The 19,746-nt window shown below is 41.0% G+C and overlaps 1 protein-coding gene across 1 annotated transcript in view; it reads right to left on the bottom strand.

The window, feature by feature from the left end:
• Positions 1–19,746, bottom strand: part of LOC126482161 (nephrin-like) — a 668,749-nt gene that overhangs the window by 450,473 nt on the left and 198,530 nt on the right. The gene's annotated exons all lie outside the window — the stretch shown is intronic.

Below are 19,746 nucleotides of genomic sequence, written 5' to 3'. Positions count from 1 at the left end.
GCGATCCAGCGGTAAATATCGAGAGCAGAACCAGAGGCGTTTGTGACCGGTCGCCACTGCTGATATCAGAGGAAGGGCGTTATGCTCCCAGTAGATCAACGAACGAAATGGAGCTCTATAACCAAGAAGACATTGTAATAGCGATGTTAATTTCAGTCCTGTACTGTCTGCACCTGTTGAATTTTTCCCAATTCACATGAAGCACCACATGAGAAATTTTCCCTTACAAACAGTGGCACTATCGTCGTGTAGTGACATCTCAAAATGGCGTACGTCTAGTCATCTTTCATTTATTAACAAATCACAGTCTACATCATAGAATTTTTACTGGAGTTGTGGTTTTGTTGACAAATTAGGCCAGCTCTTCGTCTAGCAGAAGCACGGTTTAGTATTTACTTCACTTAACGATAACGCGCATCAGGTGATACCGCAGATAGCTGCGATCTCTCTCCGTATTTTAGAGATGATGATGATGGCATACTTCGGGGTAAATTGGTGTCTTGGTCCTAAAATTGCCGCGTTCTCTTGGCGACACTATGTGGTCGTAAAGTACTTTTTACATGAATTTTTTTTTTGTGTTTCGAAATACATTTCATCTGAATTTACTTGTTTACCACAGACACCTTCAGTTTTTGGAGAGGTCAGGATTATTTCATACGTAAATCTACAACATTGCTTGTAAAGATTTCGCGTATTGCTAAACTGTAAATCTCGTCACGAGAAAGTCTCAGTAGACGAGAGAATTATATTATTCATACTTATTACAGCAACCCATGTCATCTCTCGAACTCAGTACCCTTCTTTCAGTTTAAGTTCGCTGCCATCGATTATTGTTATTTTTACTTTCTGCTTCTTCGTTTGCTTTTACGGCTTCGTTGGAACACTTCAGTCAGTTATTTTCTGGTCATCTTCTTCCGAATTGTCCACTACCTTTTCATTTATTCTGATCTCTTTTGTCGATCCTCATCTGTAAATAGCTTTTTTATTCTATGTCGTTGTCTATTTTTGGTTTAAAATATTATTTAAACGTTTTTCGGTTTCTTTACAGTTCCTATTTTGTTCTGCAAATCGTCCAGCGTTTATTCTAGCTGCTTCAAAATCACCATGATTTTTCTTTACCCATCCTAATTGTTTCACGTTCCAAAATTTCTCGATAAATTTTTCTTGATAATCCTGTTTATTGTTTACACACAATGTGACCGAGAAAAGAGATCCTGTTCTTCCTTACAGTTTCTGTAACGAGCTGCAATTCACTGTGCACCACTTCATTTGAGACTATGCGCCATTGTCCTAGTTTTTCATATTTCTTATTAATGTGTGTTCTAACCTTTCTCATCTCAACTTCTAGGATTTTGTCGATTCTGTTTTCCTGGATGACCTTGAAAAGAGCTTCACTTCCATATGTCATCTCTGGTGGAGACAGCGTCTTGTAACGTTTTAATTTAGATTTTATTGAAAAATTTTCTTATTGAACGTAGTCGTGACGATTTTTTAACTTTTATCATTTTTTTTAGCTTTTGACAGTTTTTTATTCGTCACCTCTTACCATGCATGTTCCTGTCCAAGTTTAAAGCTACAATTTCTGCTAAGCATTTAAACTTTTTTGATGTTTTTATTTTCTTGTTATTTACTGTTATGCGATTGATTATCAGTGGATCTGCTATCATTATTTCAGTCTTTGCGAATGATATCTGGAGTACTATTTCTCATTCTGTATTTTGTAGCCTTGTTATTTGATTTCTGGCTACTTTTATGTTATTACCTAGTAACGCTAAGTCATCTGCGAGTTCCAAGGAATTTAAATGCCCTTTCTTGGTTCTAATTATTATTTCTTTACGATTTTTGCTGTGCCATTTCCTCATCACGTACTCCAGATGTCTTCGCTCGTTTTGCTGCATATTTCCAAAGTTCCGCAAATGTTTGATTTCTACACCTGTTTTGTTGTTCTTGTGCTCTTTCAAAACTTTTTAGACTTAATGAGTTTGCGGGTGGGTTAATATTTTCTGCTGACGTTTTACAGGGGTATGTGTTTTTATTTGAAATAGTGCTGAGGGATCTTCAAAATCTAGCAATTTCTTAAATGTTTCTGCTACAATTTCTGTATTTCTCTGTTGCTATGGGCCATCTGATCATTTTTATCCTCTAACTTTAAAGTTAAAGAGCCATGTCTTAATAGCTCTCTGCCAAATATTTTGTAGTAGTTCTTTGAGTTTTTCTCGCTAATTGTTTCTGTCATCAGAAGTATATCTTTTTGGTATCAGCGTTTAGACTTTCTCATTATTAACACTGTGAGTAACGTAATTCACGTCGTCTAAATTTAGCGAACAATGCAAAGTGAGTATGTAATTTGATCTACGATGTCCTACAGTTCGTTTACCGCTAGATGCAAATACATAAAGATGTATAGTCACTGTAGAGGCTCATCAGATAGTAACTTTATTATACGGAAGGATGGGAGCATAATTTGAAAAACATTAAATGTGTTTTTTTTTGTGTGTGTGTCGCGTTAATACGCGTGTCTCACTCTCATTTCTTTCTCTCTCCTATCCTCATGTATGTGCGTGTGTAAGTGAGAGTAGAGAGAGAGGAAGGGTGGAGAAAGACGGACAGAGGTAGGAGGCAGACAGAAAGACTGAGTTCACACACTGCTTGTGAGATCCACAGGTAGAAGCAGGAAGGCCTGACTAGAGCTTAAAGAAAGCATGAAAATCTGCGTAGACTTATATTGGACGGAGTCAATGTTCTATAGGTACCACTTTACAAATGTTTATCTAGCATCCGTACAACGTGTACAGCAACACCTTTCAATCAGCATCGCACACCTGTTAGAGCATCCTAAACTTAGCATCACGTAAAGATCCTGAAGACGGCGCAAGGAGCATGTGACAATATGGTTCGGAAACAGAGAGCTGTCGTACATTATGTTTCTCCGAAAATGTGGAGACCGTGATCTAAGATTCTGTGAAATTTAACATCATTTTGAAAGACCTGAAATTAGCTGCGTTCGTGACTACTTTTATACTTTTCGATAGAGAGAGAGAGAGAGAGAGAGAAAGAGAGAGAGAGAGAGAGAGAGAGAGAGAGAGATTCGGGTGAATGGATTTTTAATGAAGCTACTGAATTTATAATGAAGCTACAGAATTTCGCCGCTCTGACGGGGTTTCGAATAACTGCTTCATTACTATTCTTATTACTGTTATTATTTCAGACCTGCCGTTACGTCTGTGGGTATCGATATCAACGAGTCTTACCGCGAGTGCACTGTGGGACTTGTTACCTGTGGTACAGGCACAAATGCAGCAGCATAGGCTGGTGCGGTCTGTCGGTCTAAAGTCTACCTACAAAGAGGAAACAGGAAACGAAGACATGGTGCGCTGGTGTGCCTTGGGTAGCAGCCAGCTTGTGTATTGGACCTGTGGTCGCCACCATGAGCGATGAGAGAAGCCCCGTGTTCTCCTACCGAGTGCAGGCAGTTCGTTTGTTTGCCACTTCGCGGCGCTAATATTAGCGTTGTGGCATAACCAGCAATGAATGCATGCAGTCTGCCTGTCACTGCTTCGGTGCCATGTAACGAATACGACCCTGGGATGGACGCCGCGGGTTCACCTCCGACGAGTGTAAGGGGTCGGCATACCACTTTATCTCTCCTATGTGTCGAGTTCGGCGTCCGGTTACGTGTTACGCCTGTCACGACTCTTTTGGTGTGGATGCAAAAGTAACACTATCAGAATACCAAAGCGCTCAGATGATGCTTTAATACGTCGACCATGTGTGTGAGCGAAGTGGTTTCGTTGTCCATTGTGCTTCGTTCGGTGTTATGTTTTTACAGGTATCTGTGACGTCATTTCCGTTTAATTCATTGAGTTGTTTTGGTGCTGTCTGCTGTGCCTGAGCCAGTGTACTTACAGAACTGAGTCTCAGTGTGTGGACTGTATTCGAATGTGAAACTTCTTTCCTGGTTGCTCCTGTCGGTTGAGTTTGGTGTTTAGCTTTTCTTGTCATTTTTCTATCTCTATCTGTGTCCATGTGTGCAACTTGCTTCATAGGACAGTCATCTTTTATTGCGAAGTTCCCTGCCATCCCGGTTGCATTAAATATTTATTTCTCTGGTAGCGCTGAGGTCTTATATAAGCTGGTTCCACATATGTGAAGCTACTGATATAAGGTTGCTATCGTTGGATTCTGTAAAGTTTAGTCCAACATTTGCGCTAAGGGTAATGTAACTGATGTACGTGAGTTAGAATTTGATGGTTCCTTCTAAACGTCTTTCACTATTCACAAGCAGAAAATATCACTAATTGCGAAGTTGCAGTAACTGTAGATATAAATATTTAACATGGTAGTCTTTGTTTCCATTTTTATCACATGCGTTCAGTTTTTCATCATCTTTGGTAAATCAACGCACCTGAAGAGCATGCCTTTGTCAGTTTCGTCATGTTAGCTATATAGTGTACATTAGACATTACAGCCAGACATGTTTTGCTTCCACCTGTATGGCCAAATATTCATTTTCTTGCAGTTAAATCTCATTAAGTATATTTCGACTTGAAGGTGTGAACATTCTTTGTTCTATGGCCAAATGTGGTAAACTGTACTTAGAGATCAAACTCTTGTGATTAGCCAGGGTGAAGTCCTTCTAATAGTTACTCTTAATGTGTATATTTGGTCTCTTGTTAATAAATGATGAACTGAGATCTGTCCCCTATTCCAACATTCTTTGCCGTTTCATTATTATTATTATTATTATTATTATTGTAAGCAACAGGAGCCATTCACCAGTTACATATTTCTTTTAGTGTGGAAACAGAGGAAATTTATGTTTACTGGTGTGTTATTTGTCAATTGCAATATACATCAATCTTTACGAATTTCGTCACTCTTTTCTAATTCTGAACGATATATTCGCTTTGGATTTCACTTGACATTAACACTTCGGTCGGTGCTAGCGCTTTAAATCGTAACACCGAACGATACATTCACAATACGGAACTTGTGCTACAAAAGTTGCTTTTAACCTAAAAAGCAAGAGAAAAACACTATGAAATGTAATATAGCAGCATATCAAATCTATCACATAATACGTTTAATGTGTGTATAAAAAGATACATGTCTATCAGGTCACTGAGGATGCTTCCCATGATAAAAGATGCGAAGCGCTTATGGGAACAAACAAACTGCTTTCATTTAGTTGCATAGACCGTACATACCTCTACGTAAAATTATGTCTGTCTTCATTTCTGGAAATTCAAGCCCTGTGGGGATGAAATAGAGCCTTATTCATTCACTGACTCATCATCGCCCAGCCCAAACCTCTGTGGACACAAACGTGAAATTTGGAGAGAGTGATGATTTTAGCCTGTAGGCATCATTTAGTACGGGACATTTAGACATTCCATCCCTAAGCGAGTGGAAGAGGGGATGAAAGATTTTTTGAAAGCGTGTTGCTACTAAGGCAGTGTTCATCTAAAACTATTGGTATTGATATTTTTTTCTCGAACGAAAATAAAACGAATGCTTACATCAATTTTGGAAATTCAACCGGTGAGGTGGTGAAATACGGGATGAAATTTTCTAAGAAAATATTTCGTTATATGAAAAGGTATTTAACGCTTAATCTAAGAAAATTTGGTATTTGACTTGTAAAGAAACGTGTATGAGGGGATGGAAGTTTTTATAGAAATAGCACCCCAGGAACCTAAAAAGCAGGATTAACAAAGAGCACCGACTCAAGGTACCAGAAGTACATTCGGACAAGACCATGCTTCTATAGCCTCGACTAGAGCAAAAAGTTTCATTAAGTTACCTTCCGATAGGAATGTGGGTGCATTCAACGACTGTTTCATAACTTTGAAGTGGTAGATCGCTTTCTGTCATAATACTGCTCAACGAACTGCGACAGAAACCGGAACAACAGGGGACTGACGTACTAGGACATGCATTGTTACTATGAAGTAGTCCACTGAGAATGGCTAGGCACTAGCCAAAATCTAGATTTTTTTCCCATTAAAACCTGAAAGAAAAGAAAGAATAATCGCTGTGCTGTATGATTTTATCGATCAAAAGGTGTAAAAGATGTTGAGATGTTGCAATTGGCGAAAAACATAAAAATTCGATTAAGAAACAACAAAAATCTGTGCAGACTATATAGTCTACACGAGCAAAGTAGACATGGGCTCTAAAAATGCATACGTTAAGTGCTACGAGCACTCGTTCATCGTCACTATCCTGACACACGTCTGCTCTACCGCAAGCTGTTTACTATTACGAACGATCAACAGAGTCCAGTAAACAAATGTGAACATATTCCTCTGTTATTGTCCACGGTCACAGTATCCAACAAAACTTTGTTAGTGTCGTTACTGTGAACTGTATTCTAAGTTCCGGACAATTGCATTACATACATTAGTTCTGATGGAGCCAGTTTGTGTTTTGATAGGTTTGAGAAAGGCATTTACATTGCAGGATTTTTTCTTTGCACCTACAAGCCTAATACAAGCCTATTATGCCAAGCCTTACTATGAACAGACACCATATCGAAGAGTTCTTTTATCGAGTTCTCACGATTGCAGGTCGTATATAACAGCAAAGAGGTTACATTAGAAGCTCTTCTTTCTCCCAGCGACAGAATAATGTGTTCTCATTTGTTTATTCATTTTTAAGGCACTCTGGAGGTCGTTCATAACAGCGAGATCTTACAGTAGAAGAGATGTCTTTTGAATTAGGAAATATGAGCAAGTTGTCATAGCTCTTACGCCTTAGGGTATGCATTTCAGATCCAATGTCTATTGGAACTTTTTTTCGTTTTTTGGGTCCATACTATGAGCTCTCAAAAAATAAATACTTTTTTTAATACCCTGTTTATGTATGATAATGTCAAAAATTTGAAACATGCTGAAGCTCCAACGTGGCCCTGAAAAATGTTAAATGACCAAGAATGCTATGGTGAATTTCGTGAAGAAGGGTGACTCTGAGTCCTCTGAAAATGTCTTATACGACTGTTGAGACGAGGAAAATTAGTCACTGTTTACTATGAAAGTCATCCCAATACAGGATTTATTTTTGTTTTTCACTAATAAAATTTTCGAAATACTGGTATTCAGTACTTCATTTCATATGGTAGAGCCATACTACAAGAGTATCGCTTCACCACACCATAAATAACAAAAGTTTGTGATTTATTAGTTATGTTGAATAAAACAGTCTTCGTGATAAGTCAAAAAATATATGTTTTCGGCTAGAGTAAGTATAGATCATACCACTAATTACGTTTCCAACTTTGTGTACGAGGAGCGTTGAATAAGTAATGCAACACTTTTTTTTTCAGAAATCAGTTTGTTTTTACTCAATATTCCAATACACCGCACTATTTCCCACTCTTTTGACTAAAAAACCCCTTTATTAACGTAATCTGAGATCAATGCGACGTCTCGTGTGGTCCTTTGTTAGGAGGCGAGGAACCCAGTGCGCACACAACTTTGAGTACCCTAACTGGTGGACGAGTGTGTTAGAGCTACCAAAAGAGACGTCCAGTTGAACAGCGAAGTGATGGATTGGCATCCGTAGATGAGTTCGAATAAGAGTGTCTGCACTTTTCAACGCTGCGTGAGTCGCATCTGCATGCGGTCGGCAGGCAGGCGGGCGATCGGACAGGTTTGAGAGACCTTGTTGCAATATTGGCAGACGCATCGTCCAACAGATCCCCGCGATTTTATTCACTGCCAGGTTTCCGTAGACATTCCGCAGGTGCTCTGGTTTTCCGCCAAAAGAAACTCAATGACAGCTGTCTGCTTGGAATGCACCTCCATTAGACACGCCATTTTGAAGGCCATGAATAGCGCTGCCACCTGTAGGAACTTAAAGAAACTATAGTGTTTCAATCGGAAATATTCCACCACTTCCAAAAACGAATACTGCATTTTTTCAACCGAAATTAGCCGAGAAAAAAAGTGTTGTATTAATTGTGGACATCAATCGTAAGAACTTAAAGAAACTATAGTGGTTCAATCGGAAATATTCCACGACGTCACAAAACGAATACTGCATTTTTTTTCAACCGAAATTGGCCGAGAGAAAAAGTGTTGCATTATTTATGGACGTCAATCGTAAGAATTTGAGAAGGCGTTGTGATCATTGCCACGAAAATCCATTTAGCTCTAAGCGAATTTAGGCACACCTTCTTCCAATTACGTTTCCTGTGAAATAACTACAATGCTACGATTACAGAGGCTTCCGAATGTTGTCGTTGCACGCGTTCCACCTGCAGCTCACGCATTCCGAGTTGATGCTGTTCCTCAGCAGTGCAGAGGAATGCCGGGACAAGCCCTTTGACAGTACAGCATTCAGTTGCAAAATTACGTCACTGAGCGGACTGACTGGACACCATACCACAATAAAGCGAACAGACACAATAGAAAAAAAAATCCTTTTGATTGTTAAATTAATTGTGGTCCTTCACGGAGATAATTAATAAACGCAACGACGCTTTCACCTCGTCGGCGGACCGCTAAAGGTACGCGGCGAGTTTCATTCAAATGCTGGGATCCTCTACGGACACTGACAGTGACGGAAAATTAATTCTCGCCAGAAACAGAGTTATTATGTAAATCGCTCTGTAATCGCCGCTGTTAACTTTAACATTAACATAATTTAATTACCTAAACTTACCATTAATTTCGTAGCCGCCTGGCGGCGTCAGTCTTCATTACCGGGACGGGGCAAGGTTTTCTGAGCCGACGCTCACCCTGAAAGGACACGCCATTTACCGCAGTTGCCGACGGCGCCACCTGCCACCGACCAGATTTTCCCCGGCGTTCTCCGCAATGCGTGGGCCCTCCTGCGCCGCGTCGGGGCGTCTATTACAGATTATTGCTTCAATTACTGTTAATTAACGTGAATGATAACGAGCACGACTCCGCTTAATGCAGGCGCGCGCGACGTTCCCCGAGTCGCTACAGGGACAGCGACGCGTACACCGATTCCATTTCCTGGCACTGGCGTAAATATCTACGAGTTGATAAAGCTCAAAAGGAAATCTCTCGCAGATTAACACGACTGTGTCGGGCGTGAAATGACTATCATTCGCGAAAGAGGTGGCATTCCAGAGGGTAATATCTTCATTGTAACTGAATGAACCTCCGTATCTGCTCATGTAGATTTCTCAACAAATGTTTATGGACGTGTTCATACACAGTACTTGGTAATGAAAGTGTGACTTGTGAAAATAAACACACTTCTAGTGAATCTGTTTCCCTAGAGAAAGCGTAAAATAGTGTTCGAGGTTCTCACAAAAAAGTGTAAATTATAGGGAAAGACGGGTAAAATGCAGGATGAACAAGAAACAGAAGAATAAGTATGAGAGACAGCGAGATGTCTGGGAAGAAAATGGACATAAGCCAAGGACAGAATTTCTCCTCTATTGCTGCACCTGTTTATCAAAAGAACGCCGGCCGGAGTGGCCGAGCGGTTCTAGGCGCTTCAGTCTGGGACCGCGCGACCGCTACGGTCGCAGGTTCGAATCCTGCCTAGAGCATGGATGTGAGTGATGACCTTAGGTTAGTTAGGTATAATTAGTTCTAAGTTCTAGGGGACTGATGACCTCAGATGTTAAGTCCCATAGTGCTCAGAGCCATCAAAGGAACAACCGAGCTATTAAAGGTAAATATCGAGTGTTGCGTTCTCTGGAGGTTGTATGTATTTGAAAAAGGACCTCATGTTGCACACTATGAGATGCATTTATTTGCTAGAGAAATAGTCGGTCATACAGTCGTCATAATGGCCTTTGATTTATCCAGTGTATCAGGTGCCTGGAAGCCAAATAGGAAAAACAAAGCAAGGAGGATCTAACACGAAAACTAGAATAACCTAAAAGGGCATTCTAGGCCGGAAGATGTCCACTAATATCAGAGGTGTGCCTTAATTTTGGGAAGAAATTTCTGATAATGTAAGTTTAGGGCACAACTTTGTTTGGAAGCTACTCGTGGGGTGTCTGGAAACAGTAACAGGGGAAGTGTCTGAAATTTAGTACCATAGGAGGATGTTGTAAATTAGCTGTATTCATTACAAATAGGTTGCTTCCAGCACCCACGAGGAAAGGGTTACGTGGAAAACACTGACTGATAGATGTACAATGAAAATGTACCGCCAGCCGGAGTGGCCGAGCGGTTCTAGGCGCTTCAGTCTGGAACCACGCGACCGCTACGGTCGCAGTTTCGAATCCTCCCTTGGGTATGGATGTGTGTGATGTCCTTAGGTTGGTTAGGTTTAAGTACTTCTAGGTTCTAGGGGGCTGATGACCTCAGCTGTTAAGTCCCATAGTGCTCAGAGCCATTTGAACCATTTGAAAATGTGCTTGTTAAGATATCGGGGAATAACCTCCATACCGGCAGGAGAGAAAAAGCTGTAGATTAAGACAGTTATTCAATGTATGCGACAAATAACTGTGGACGCTGAGTGCAACTGCTACTGTGAGGTGAGGAGGCTGGCACGGAAATGGATGTTGTAGGAGTCAGATGACTCAAAAAAGTGCCAGATCCATCTTAAGCAAGCCGTAAGTACATCTGAACCTACATCAACATGATAACGTTCTGGAAAATCTTGTAAGGCCAGGCATAATATCTATAAGAAATAAAGTAACTTACGAGTTATGGCTGCTCATTACACGCAATTACATTTGCGAAAGTGTTTTCGGTCGTCAGACGCTATCATTGGAACTACAAATTGTTATGTACTGTGTATATCAAGACGGCATACACACAATGAAAGTCGTTGTAGCAGCTGCATCATACTACAGTTGTGACAGAAATACCAACAGTTTTGAACAAAAACAAGATGACAGCTACGACTGGACAAGTGGTTCCACATTAACATCGTTATGCAGACAAATAACCAAATGAAGTTACTTTGTCTGCAAAAAACGTAGAATTCTGCGCGTAGCACACTCTTTGGTCGATTGAACCCACCGCATTGGTGATAAAATATAAATAAACAAATAAGTAAGAAAAGAGAAATTTCCTGTCCGGTTAAAACTGTGGGCCAGTCTCAGACTCGAACTCAGGACCTCTGCTTTTTGAGAACAAGTGCTGTACTAGTTGAGCTAGCAAAGCACTAGTCATACTTCGTCGCCAGAGCTTTATCTCAAACAGTAAGACGTCTTCTATCATCCGCACAGCATAACAGTTCTCCTTGGAAACTTACAAGACTAGCACTCCCGGAAGAAAGAATATTGAGGAGAATTGGCTTATCCATAGTCTGAGGGATGTTTTCAGAATGAAATTTTCACTCTCATGCGGAGAATTGGGCTGATATGAAACTGTCTGAGTGTTTAAAACAACGCGCTCGACCGACTCTCGAACTCAGGACTCCGCCCGGCACAGATTTATTCTGCCAGAAAGTTTCATATCATCGCACATTTCGCTGCAGAGCGAAAATCTCGGTCTAAAAGCAGAGAAGTCTTTTGTCCCATATAGACACACATGACAGAAGAAAATCGCAACACCAAAAAATAATTAACGTAGACTAATGAAAATTCGGGAATAGGTATGTGTAAGTAACATATGTAAGTACGAGGGTTGGAACTTAAATAGTGGCAGCTGTTTATTCAAAACCGATAAAAAAAATGGTTCAAATGGCTCTGAGCACTATGGGACTTAACATCTGTGGTCACCAGTCCCCTAGAACTTAAAACTACTTAAACCTAACTAACCTAAAGACAACACACACATCCATACCCCAGGCAGGATTCGAACCTGCGACCGTAGCGGTCTAGTGGTTCCAGACTGTAGCGCCTAGAACCGCTCGGCCACTCCGGCCGGCACCGATACAAAAGATTACATGTTCGCACATGTTTCTGTCCTTCAATGTAGTGACCAGCGTTGTGTAGAGCCCGTTGCCAGCGATGTGGAAGGCGTAGTATACTGTTAGCAGAGCCTTTTCTGTTGATGGTGCGAATGGAGCAGTCTACTGCCTGTCGAATCTCTGGAACTGTACTGAACCGAATGCCACGAAGTGGTTCTTTCATCTTTGGAATCAAATCAAAGTCACAAGGACTTAAGTCCGGGGAGTATGGTGGATGGTTCAGTACTTCCCAGTCCCATCGACCGAACAGAGCAGCCACAGCCACGTATAAACATGGCATGGTCACACGTTAATGTAAGTGTGATATAAGCTATTGCAAAATGTGGAATTCTAGTACATTAATAACCAACGTAACTGTCAGAAAGTGGAAAGCAAGTACGCATTGTGTTATTCAGGTGCCGGATATCTGTTTGTGGATTGGAGCTCCACGCCTGCTGTACTTGTGCGGTCTGTACAGAGACGGTTTATACTGTTTGTGGATGACATGAAGTTGTCAGATGATGTCCCGTATCTGCTCGATCGGTGAGAGACTTGCTAATCGAGGAGGCCAACAGTTGTATGTGGGCGAGCGTTAGCCCGTTGGGAAGCACCACCTGGAAGGCTGTTCACGATTGGCAGCACAAAAGGTAGAATTACCAGACTGACGTATAACTTGCAGTCAGAGAGCGTGAGATAAACACGAGAGCGCTTCTGCTGTCATGCGAAATCACACCCGAGACCATTACTCCAGGTGTAGGTCCATTCTATCTACATACCGACAGGCTGGTTGCAAGTCCTCAAAAGGCCTGCTCCTAACCAATACACGGACATCGCTGGTTGGGAGGCAGAACCAGCTTTTCTGAGAAAACGCAACAGACCTCAAGCCTGCCCTCCAATGAGCTCTCCTTTGACACCACTGAAGTCTCAAATGGCGGTGGTTTGGGGTCAGTTGAATGCATTCCACAGGGTGTCTATCTCGGAGCTGTCCTTGACGTAACCGATTTGTAACAGCTTGTCGGGTCACTGTGGTGCCAACTACTGCCCATATTGCTACTGCAAATGCAGTACGATGCATCAGAGCCATACGCCGAACGCCATTGGCCGCCAGCGGGCCAGTCTCCTTGCGACAGTACATTCTCGTGAGCATCTCTGCCAGCAGTCGTGTACAGTGGCTACATTCCTGTCAAGCCTTTGTGCTGTATCGCAGAAGGAACCTCCAGCTATTCGTAGCCCTATTACACGACCTTTTTCAAACTCAGTGTGATGATGGTAAAGACTTTTGTATTGCCTTAAAGGCATTCTCGGTTAACATACATCCAGGACGTCCAATCACAAAGGTAGCTAACGCTCTCTACCGTTACAACATTTGTTTAAAGTAAAGTACTAGAGCCACTTTGATATGACTGGCGCGAAAACTGAATTGGCATCATCTCATAGGTGTGGAAGTATGCCTACCAGCTCCTTCTTGGTGCTGCGTTTTTTTTTTTTTTTTTCCGTCACCACACATTTTCTGATGAGTATGTTTTCACGAACGCTTCCGCTGTCCATTAGAAGCCGAGTGAAGGGAAACAAGGAAAGCAAAAGCAGGAATGCGCTTGAAGTAACCCGAGACACGAACAGCGGCCCACAGTCTTATGTTGCCGCAACGGCCGTGGAATCGATCACTGTGACAAGCGAGCCACGCTGACAGCAGGCGTGTAAATGGGGGGAGCATTACGTAGGCTTGTGATAGCACCCTTACGTCAGCAGCTCAGGTGCCAACTAGTGGGGGAAAAAAAAGGAACACTGTTTGGGCAGCAATTAACAAGGCAGCTGCAAGGCCTTCCCACGAGGGTAGACCTTCTTCCGCCTCCCCCCCCCCCCCCCACGCCCTCTTATAGTTGCGGTCGGTCGTGACGGAGTGGAGGGGGGTGGAGGAGGCTGTCCCAGCACCTGGCGAGCGCTCACCGCAACATGGACTCCGCATGAGGAATCGTTAGCGCTAGGATTTCACCCGGAACAAGTCCCGCCCACTCACCCCCACCGGCCACCGGTTCACCCCCGGCACTCACCCCCACCGGCCACCGGTTCACCCCCGGTTTTCCCAGTCTTTGTTCGTGGACTGGGCATCGTTTCAGTTGACCCATGTGGTTTCCGCGTTCGGCTGCACGTTGCGGTAGAGCATTGTTCTTTTAGCCGATTTATTTAACATATTTCGCGTGTGAAGTGTTTTGCTTGTTAAAAGTGTTTCATCGTGTATTGCGTGTGAAATAGATTTACAATAGATTACGCAAACAGACATAATGTTCAGACTTTTTGGAGTGAATGTTAAATTAATATCTTCTTAGGTATTAAATTTTGCCAGATAGTTAGAAGGCATGGTCTCAGCTGTGCCAGCTACTTCCACAGCAAACATAAGAGAAAACAAGTTAGCAATGAATTCTTTAAATACGAGAACTCAGTATTCACATGAACAGCCTATGAACAAACATGCTTCTATGCGAAAAAAAGCACCCAAAACTAAAACTGGAAAACCCTACCCTAAAAGAATAAATTGCTTGGAGAAAGTGGAACCACAGTATACTTGACACTTCAGTTTCAGAACTCAGACAATATATGTGAAACAACCACCAATGTTCACTATACTTCCAAAGGGCATCAAAATTACTTTGCACTGCATGAAGGACGTTTTACATATGTGAAACACTGCAGCATGTATTTCCTCCATAACTACTCCGTGACAAACAAACATATCATCATCATTATTATTTGTAAAAATGGTTTGAATGACATTTACGAAATTAATAAATCTATTGGTTAAAAACAGACAGGGCAGAGAATAACGATAGATTATTTTCCTGAAACGTTTTCAACTGCATATAGGACACTAATCACACAGAAACAGCCATAATTCTTTATAACCTTGTTTACAATGCGCAGGGATGGCATTGAAAGAATTTACAAGTTAAAATTCACCCATTACCCATACAAATACTAACGAAATATGACATTTAAGCAAATATCTTACTGCTTTCATTAAGCATATCTACTTTACGGTATTCTTATATTCTTTAATGTTCGTGAGCTACTATGAGGGCCTACATAAACAAAACGACTTTGACTTATATCTGTATAATGTTGATTTTATACAGTAGAGTTATTCGACTGCTTCCGTGGTTTTACTACCAACATAACAGATTGAAGACCATTGTTTTCGCATCGTATGTTTGCTCTGTTGTATCCCTCAAATGAACGTATTATAATAAGTGAGTTAGTTAATGAAAATTTGTCATTATTGCCCTTAAATAACATCACGTTATTTTTTTGTTTTCTCTTGCTGGCGATGCTTTCAATTCTCTATAAATATTTTTATTTCTTTATTAATACACATTCATATTATATTACTATCCAGAAAAACTTCAATTTCTTATCATTACTGAATTTCATCGCAGTCTAACGTGTGTTGGACTGAGACGATAGCAACTTCGCTGTAGCTTCCAGTTCGCGGAACTGGCGGCTGTTTAGGGGAGGGCCTTACACTACGGATAGGCATGGAGGGGGGTGAATGGGCGGGACTTGTTCCGGGTGAAATCCTAGCGCTAAGGGCACGTCTCCGCATGGGTGTGCACACGCCAACAGGGGTTCCCAGGAGGATGGAAGGGTGCGAATGTAGGGCGCCTATCCAACAGGCTGAAGAATGAGTAAGACAAGTAGAACAGAGCACAACGTTGTTCATCAGCCCTTGGTCTGGATGTTTTCTGAATAACGTACGAAACATACCATGTAAGCAAGGTGAAGGTGAGGAAGAGTAGTAATTGTAACAGTCGATTCACTCAAACGTCGGTCTCTTGTACAAGAATACTGGTCATGTGAAATTTGACACCTGCATCTTCACGAATACTTCGGAAGCCACCTTTCTGAGTGTACAGAAGTGTATGCTGTGTACCACTGTCACATTTCACCTCTCCTGTTCCATTCGCGAATGGTACGCGGGAAAAAAAATTCTCAGGAAGATTCCACGTAGGCTAGGGATGGCATTTTTGCTACGAATAGCGATTACCGCTGAAACGGCAATTTTTTGGCTTTATCGCATTTCTTTAACATCAGTTTAACGTCAGATTTAAAAACGCTCAAAACAACTGTTCATTGAAACAACCAATTATAGGTGTTTTATTCCTATTTTTTGCTGTAATAAATTTAGAAATCGATTAATGACTGAAAAAAATGTGACTTCCTCAGTTTCAAGATGCATGGAATCAAAATACTAAATTAAACATACAAACAAAAGAAAACTTAGTCAGTCTACAGTTGGCTGCTTTTCTCTTCGACATTATCTGCTAGAGAATTCACATAAATGGTTAAAACTAATAGTTGAACCCTTTAATAAAAAAAAAAAATACTAGTAGCCAGTGATTCTAATTTTCTGTAACTCTGATCAAAAATCATGTTGCAATTGAGGATCATACCGCTATTTCGGGTTTAGTAATAGCCGGTGATAAAGTATGGTCGTCTCGTTAGCTGACGTATCATGGCGTCTGACTGCCGCGCTGCAGGACGGCATTCGATTCCCGGCCGGATGGGAGATTTTCACCTCTCGAGGATTTGGTGTTGTGTTGTCATCATCATTTCATTATCACCGACACGCCAGTCGGTCAATGTGATTTCCACTGAAAAGAGTTGCTACTTGGTGGCCGAAATTTCCCAGTTTGGGACTCCCGGCCATCAATGCCATTCGACCATTTCATTTCAGTGCTAAAGGGTGTAAACTGACATTCTCTAGTGTTCGTGTTAATTTGTCTGGTTTTGGGGGCTACGAGCAGATAAAGGCGTATTGCATAGACACAGGCCAGAGATCAACTACATTCAGTTTTTATTGTAACCCACGAACGAAATGTTAAGTTCCAAGTTTCCTCCTTACATGACGTTGAAAGTTTGTTGTGGATCCTCCCGATCATAATCTTTTTGAAAAATTTGGCCTTGTACTTCACTGGTGCTGCACTTCGTTAAATCTTCGAGACAAGGGATGGTGTCATTTTGTAATACAACTGATGTCCCACGACAACACTGCGTGAAACTTCCATGTCGACCAGATGAGGCAAGTCTCACATTGCAAGTACACGCTTACCATTCAATAGGCTCACGCCACATGGTAAGACGTTCTTTATTGTCTCAAATATTCTGTAAAAATTCTTGTGCCACGTGTTTGTTAATCGTTTTTGGAGGCATTGTTATCAAAATAGTATTGATCGCCTTTCCATTTTTCTACGGTAACGCAGTATTTCAAAGGAATGGAAATTTTACAAATAAAAATTACTCGCTTTTTAAAAAGGTTAACTTTAAAACCAAAAATTTTATCACTGCTGCTACGGCTAGTTACTGTTTTTTGTCAGGTTATTAATAAAAAATTAAGGAAAATCCTGATACAACAGAGACCAAACAAATACCAAAAATACCGGTTGAATTAGAGAGAAAGCGAACGGTTAAACCCGATACCGGCATTTTAGACTGTGTAGACAAAAATACCAGTATAATTTTTAACCGTTCCGATTTCCTCTTTCTCTAAAGTTGGCACGAATCTCTCTCATTTTATCTACACTGTACTTTCCCGAGATATACGTAGGAGAAAGCAATGTATTTGACTCCTCTAGAAGGCTGAGATTCAAAACGCTTCTCTTGCAGCGTCTGCAACTCATGGACTCAGCATCTCCGTGACACTTTCGTACTTACTAAATGAAACTATGCCGAAGCGCGCAGCTCTTCGTTGAATGTGTTATTCCTTCTATCTATTCTATTAGTTAACTTTTCTGTACTGACAGGCAGTGGCGGCCGCTGTGCCGTAGTGGGTCCAGGTGCTTCAGTCCGGAACCGCGCTGCTGCTTGGTAAGCGAAGGTGCTAACCTCCACGTGGCTGGAGCACTGTGACTGTCCCACGTCCACAGATTGCCCTAGTCTATTGCCTTTCCTTACACAAACTTCAAACCATAGCTTCAGCAGCGGTTAGCACATCTGTCTTGCAGTCAGGAGAGCTGGGTTCAGATCCCAGCTGTGGCACAGATATTAATCCATTACTCGAGCTTCTATTTTTATCGAATATTTCATGTGGTCCGATTTGATGAATCTTCTCCCAGAGCAATCAAAGAACACACGGTTGTGGCCAGACAGAAGTAGTTCCACCTGGACACAACTTACAATCTCTTGCTTTCTGTGGAGAAAGGTATAAATATATGCACGTTCGAAAGTACACCACATGAATAAGATGTAGGTTTTGTCACTGAATCTGTGAGACTGGGCTGTTTTTACGTTTCTTGATCATACGTGTCTCTTGATAATTCAATAATTATTTGAACAGAAAAGTACAGTAACTGTTATGACAATTAAGCAGAAAAATAAATTAAAAATAAACATTAAACTTATGAGTTGATTTATCACTGCTGGGCCCCTGTTGTCGTTCCAGCTGTCAGACGATGACAACTTTCACAGCAGTGAGTGTCACAACTGTACACGTTAGCCTATGGAAGTACTGACAAGGGGAGGCCACGACGTTTGGAACGCGGATTTACTGCAAACGTGGTACACTCGTAGTGCTCCATTAGGAAAACAAAATGTGTCAGCAGTAGCGCGTACTTCCCAAGCGTTACTGAGAAAATCGCAAGATAATTTCTGTCGTCAAATATATATATATATATATATATATATATATATATATGCGTGGCCATTTTAACAATGAAGCGGCTGTAGCCGAGTGGTGCCGGCACTATAGCTCAGCGTGTTCGAGCGAACGGATGAACGAACAAACTAAACGGGTGTTGTCGGACGTCTGCCCTGAACTAATTCAGCGAACAATATAGAACAAAATGTTTTTTTATTTAAAAAAAAAGTGGTTAGCTTTCAAATCGCTGGATCGAGTTCCGTTCGTCAGTTTTTTTATTTTTATTTTCAACACAGGCATTTTCTTTACTATTCATATTACAATTGATATAATGGAAAGAAATATGTGTAATCGGATGAACTTTTATTCAATTTACAATGTTATTTGGCAGTCTACTAATTTTTATTATCACAAATAATATAATGTTCATAACTATCGACTAGTAAACGACCAAACGCATAAAGTGATAGTGAAAATGTATGCTTGTCCGTGTCTTCAAAACTGTTCATATTTAATCGAAAGAGATCGAGAAATTGCTTCCCGGAAGACGCTATTAAAATACACTTGATACTGCATAACCAACGCCGATCTTTAAGGAAAAAAAGCATTATGCATGGTTTGCTTCCAAACTATCGTGTGAAAGAGAGGTTTTTGAAAATGTTAACCAGGCTTGTTTTTCCACGGAAAACGTCAGAAGACCTTGCGTATGCGGAAACATAGCATTTACTGAATGCTGCTGGTGCCGTTTAAATTTATGTTTTCCATGTTTTTACGAAAAATACCATCCTGTTACTTATACTTGTAATGTCGAAAGTGACGATTAATGGGACATCTTTCGAAAGCCGTCTGTGGCGGTCAAAACTTGGAGGTAACAAGTTGTTTCGGGCTCCTTCTAGGTGTAAGGGATTTCTCAAATCACGGACAAGCATACATTTTCAGTATCACTTCATGCGTTTGGTCGTTTACTAGTCGATAGTTACGAATACTACGTTATTTGTGACGATAAAGATTAGTAGACTGCCTAATAACATTGTAAATTTAATGAAAGTTTATCTGATTACACATATTTTTCCCATTATACCAATTGTAATATAAATAGTAAAGAAAATGACTGTGTTGAAAATAAAAAAGGAAAGACTGACGTACGGAACTCGATCCAGCGGCTTGAACGCCAACTATTTAAAAAAAAAATTGTTGTATATTGTTCGTTGAAATTGTTCTGGACGGACGTCCGATGACCCCCGTTCACTTTGTTCGTTGATCCGTTCGCTCAGTTTTTTATTAAA

The sequence above is a fragment of the Schistocerca serialis genome, chromosome 5 (genome assembly GCF_023864345.2).
Source record: "Schistocerca serialis cubense isolate TAMUIC-IGC-003099 chromosome 5, iqSchSeri2.2, whole genome shotgun sequence".
Taxonomy (NCBI): domain Eukaryota; kingdom Metazoa; phylum Arthropoda; class Insecta; order Orthoptera; family Acrididae; genus Schistocerca; species Schistocerca serialis.
The sequence above is the reverse complement of the archived record's forward strand: the minus strand, read 5'-3'. Positions and strand labels throughout refer to the sequence as shown.